The sequence below is a fragment of the Schistocerca serialis genome, chromosome 4 (genome assembly GCF_023864345.2).
Source record: "Schistocerca serialis cubense isolate TAMUIC-IGC-003099 chromosome 4, iqSchSeri2.2, whole genome shotgun sequence".
NCBI classification, from domain to species: Eukaryota; Metazoa; Arthropoda; class Insecta; order Orthoptera; family Acrididae; genus Schistocerca; species Schistocerca serialis.
The window spans coordinates 415,830,541-415,835,540 of NC_064641.1; the positions used below are offsets into that span (position 1 = coordinate 415,830,541).

The 5,000-nt window shown below is 58.6% G+C and overlaps 1 pseudogene; it reads right to left on the reverse strand.

Moving 5' to 3' along the window:
• The window catches only part of LOC126475637 (large subunit ribosomal RNA), an 8,604-nt pseudogene that overhangs the window by 2,360 nt on the left and 1,244 nt on the right, over positions 1-5,000 (reverse strand).

The window sequence follows — 5,000 nt, forward strand, 5'->3', positions numbered from 1 at the left end:
ACCACGCTAACCAACGCCAGTGCGGGGCATCGTGCGGCGGCGAGGGGCAGTCATAGATTCGAAACGCCGCGCCGCCATGATGCTGCCCAGAAGTACTCTGGTGCTCAATGTTGAAAGGTGGCCCTTCGTCACACCGACATCCTGCAATGCTTTAGCAGAGGCTGGAGACCAAACCCCACGCCAGTTGATGGTCGCCGACGTGGTGGTGAATTCCGTAACCACTGGAAACAGCTCGCGGATCTTGTCGTAGACAGCCTGCTTGTCGTAGACGGCTACTTTCTCACGGTGACACCTACCAAGATCACGGTTGTCGCCAACCACCTGCGCATCGATGACAAATGCTGCAGTGTCACGGACCGCCACGATGTCTGGCTTTTTCAGGCCTTCAGATGTACGAAGGTGAGGCTCTAGCAGAACATTGTAGCCTCTGCGGCGGAGGCCTCGCGCCAGATAGGACGCCATGGCATCGTGTCGAGCAATGCGAGCCCCGTCGCTTCTCCAGCACTGTTGAATGACATGGTTGGCAGTCTCCGTGGCATTGCAGCCAGCGCGGCAACTGGTGTCACCTTCCCTCCCACGTAGCAGCCGTGCCCGAGTTGGTAAGGCATTAATCCGGACACGCAGGCATGAGATGTAGTCGCGGCCGGTTACGAACTGCCGCGTATTGGAGACCCAGCAGTGCTGCCCTGGTGTTCGGGCAGACTCGTGTAGCGCAGCGCCGTCGACCGACGAGTGCAGGCGGTCGGCCCAACACCGGCCCAACTGGTAACTGGACTTTATAACTTCCCCCTGCCATTGCAGGGCGTGGTCCAGTTGGTGAATTTCTCGCTGGATTAAGTCCTGGGAAGAATCGTCCACTGCCGCACCCAGTCCTTGCATCTTCGCCAATCTTCTCCTGCGAAGAAGAGGGCCCAGCCAGCGGGCTGCAGGCACCCCCAAGCCCCCATGAGAGATGGGGGCGTGGAAGTAACCGACCGGCGTATCTGCTGGCAGGTGCAGCCAAGATCGAAGGGCTGCACGAACACAGACGTCAAGGGAAGAGAGGGCCCCAAGACGAGTCCTCCCCAGGGCGAGGCCATGGAAAATACCCGGGAGGATGACAGAACGAAGGGCAAAAAGCCGCTGCTGAGGTTTGAGTGGTGCACGCTTGATGATGTCCAACTGCTTCTCGACCTCCCGCCGGGGATGAAAAAGACTGCGTCCGCACGTGGAAAATTGCAGGCCTAGATACTTGAAAGTATCTCCCATCGCCAGTGCTGGGATGTTGTTCCCTCCAGCACGAAAGATGACAGTCTCGTCGACCTTGGTTTTCTTCTCCCGGCCTGATGAGACAAGGGCGAGAGAAAAACACTTCCGTGGGTTGACCTCGAGCCCGAGATCCCCCAGGGCCGACGTGGCGATGGTGAGAAGTTCCTGCAATCCATCACGAGTCTCGGCGAACAGCAGGAGGTCATCAGCGAATGCAGCCGCATTTATCCGCCGTCCAAGAATGCGTGCACCAATATGAGCAGGCAGACGAGACAAGAGAATGTCAATGGACATGTTGAAGAGAATAGGAGACAGCGGGTCACCCTGCCGAACACCCCTCGAAGGCCGCACTAGATCTGACGACTTCCCATCCGCGCAGATAACCGTCGATCCCGCCTCATAGCATCCCTGGATGTAGTCAACGAACTCGACCGGCAGACCATGGGCCCTTAGCACAGGACCAAGGGCACCATGGGCAAGCGAGTCGAAGGCCTTTGACACATCCAGAGATGCCAAGTACAGCGAGCCGGCAGCTCGGCACGCCTGGGTCATCGCCAGATCGAGAAGAAAGGTGTTATGAAGCATCCCATCCTGAGGGATGAAAGCCCGCTGGCGACCGTCCAACACACAGTAGCGCATCAGGCGGCCAACCAGAACCTTGTGAAAGGCTCTGGTCAGCACCGAGCACACTGTGATCGGACGAAAGTCAGCAGGGGATGCTGCGGCGGTCTTCTTGGGCAGCAGGGTTGTTCTGGCCTGAAGGAGTCGGGATGGAAGGGAACGGGAAAGGAGGAGGAAATTAAGGATCTTGAGGAGAACCTCCCGGGGAAGGCGACGCAGTTGCGTCGGCGTGAGGCCGTCAGGACCTGCAGCAGAATTGCGAGGCGGGAGAGCAGCGGTGGCTTCTTCTGCAGAAATGGGAGCCCAGAGGTCACGGAAGGGCACCCTCTTCGAGAATGGCAGCAGCTCATCGGACAGACCCTCCCCACGCGGAGGTCGAGACCTAACACGTGGTGGAGAGAAGAGGTCTGTCCAAAACTCAATCAGCCCTGGGATGGATGGTGGCTGATGCAAGAGTGTGCCATCAAGAAGTCCGTTGATACAGCGTGCTCCGTTCTTCTTGAAAGCACGCTGAACCACCGCATACTCCCATCTCCTGCGTGCACGCTTCCGCTCTGGGGGCTGTTGGGTCCGCACACTCGCAGCTTGGTGGACGGCTGGCTCCCTGCTGCCTACTTCGTCCAGAGCAGACAGCAACATAGCCTGGATTGTTTCACGGCTAGTGGTGGGACCCAGAGCCACGAGATCATCAAGCGAGCGGAATCGGCGGTCTGATTGGGGGAGTTCTGCTACAAATGACCAGATGGCTAGGTCAACATCTTCCCCACAAGGTGGAGACTGTGGCAAAGAATGACTGACTGCAGGCTCGCTAGGAGGACCCCGAAGGCCGCGATCCATGCCAGCAAGCTCGGTGACAAACTTCGCCACCATGTCTTTGTAGGGCTGCGCTCTACGCTGACATTTAATTGATTCCAGCGTACGCTCGGGGAAGGCCTTTGCAAGCTCCTGGTTTAAAAATCTGCAACCCTGGGTGGCAAGAGTCGCTTCTGCATGGGCCAGACGCAGGAGCTCTTCCTGGGACCACCTGGCCTTCTTCCTCTCGGTCTTGATCTCAGCATTAGCAGCAGTCGGATGGGCGCGACGCCGATGGACACCAAGTCCGGTCTTGGTGGAGAAGGACCGCATACAATCAGGGCAGATGGCGGGGAGCAGCGCTCGACCCGCACCGGTTGGCTGGTTGGCTGGCTCATCAGCTGGCACAGGCGCTCCAGCGGGAGGCCTGGTACCACGTTCGCTTCTATTAGTTGCACCAGCTGTAACAAAGGCAGGGGGGGAGGTAACCCCCAAGCCCGAAAAGCACCCTGCTCTGTCGGTCGGGATACTGGAAAGGTACACCTACGCGAAACCTTTCACAGCACCCTCACGACTCCCGCCACTTGAAGGCCAGAGCTAGGATTTCCCACCGAGAGGCTAATTGAACCATCATCCACCCGACATCACAAGGATGCTGAGGGGTGAATCGAGAGGGTCCATATATTACGCATCAGGTGGGCTTTGGGAGTCATAGTTACTCCCGCCGTTTACCCGCGCTTGCTTGAATTTCTTCACGTTGACATTCAGAGCACTGGGCAGAAATCACATTGCGTCAACACCCGCTAGGGCCATCGCAATGCTTTGTTTTAATTAGACAGTCGGATTCCCCCAGTCCGTGCCAGTTCTGAGTTGATCGTTGAATGGCGGCCGAAGAGAATCCGCGCACCCGCGCGCCCCCGGAGGAGCACGCTAAGGCGGACGCGGCCTCGCAGCAAGGAAGATCCGTGGGAGGCCAAGGCACGGGACCGAGCTCGGATCCTGCACGCAGGTTGAAGCACCGGGGCGCGAACGCCGCGCAGGCGCGCGCATCCTGCACCGCCGGCCAGCACGAGGCCGACCAACGGCGAGAGCAGACCACGCCCGCGCTAAACGCCCGCACTTACCGGCACCCGTACGGCACTCACCTCGCCCAGGCCCGGCACGTTAGCGCTGACCCACTTCCCGACCAAGCCCGACACGCCCCGATCCTCAGAGCCAATCCTTATCCCGAAGTTACGGATCCAATTTGCCGACTTCCCTTACCTACATTATTCTATCGACTAGAGGCTCTTCACCTTGGAGACCTGCTGCGGATATGGGTACGAACCGGCGCGACACCTCCACGTGGCCCTCTCCCGGATTTTCAAGGTCCGAGGGGAAGATCGGGACACCGCCGCAACTGCGGTGCTCTTCGCGTTCCAAACCCTATCTCCCTGCTAGAGGATTCCAGGGAACTCGAACGCTCATGCAGAAAAGAAAACTCTTCCCCGATCTCCCGACGGCGTCTCCGGGTCCTTTTGGGTTACCCCGACGAGCATCTCTAAAAGAGGGGCCCGACTTGTATCGGTTCCGCTGCCGGGTTCCGGAATAGGAACCGGATTCCCTTTCGCCCAACGGGGGCCAGCACAAAGTGCATCATGCTATGACGGCCCCCATCAACATCGGATTTCTCCTAGGGCTTAGGATCGACTGACTCGTGTGCAACGGCTGTTCACACGAAACCCTTCTCCGCGTCAGCCCTCCAGGGCCTCGCTGGAGTATTTGCTACTACCACCAAGATCTGCACCGACGGCGGCTCCAGGCAGGCTCACGCCCAGACCCTTCTGCGCCCACCGCCGCGACCCTCCTACTCGTCAGGGCTTCGCGGCCGGCCGCAAGGACCGGCCATGACTGCCAGACTGACGGCCGAGTATAGGCACGACGCTTCAGCGCCATCCATTTTCAGGGCTAGTTGCTTCGGCAGGTGAGTTGTTACACACTCCTTAGCGGATTCCGACTTCCATGGCCACCGTCCTGCTGTCTTAAGCAACCAACGCCTTTCATGGTTTCCCATGAGCGTCGATTCGGGCGCCTTAACTCGGCGTTTGGTTCATCCCACAGCGCCAGTTCTGCTTACCAAAAGTGGCCCACTTGGCACTCCGATCCGAGTCGTTTGCTCGCGGCTTCAGCATATCAAGCAAGCCGGAGATCTCACCCATTTAAAGTTTGAGAATAGGTTGAGGTCGTTTCGGCCCCAAGGCCTCTAATCATTCGCTTTACCGGATGAGACTCGTACGAGCACCAGCTATCCTGAGGGAAACTTCGGAGGGAACCAGCTACTAGATGGTTCGATTAGTCTT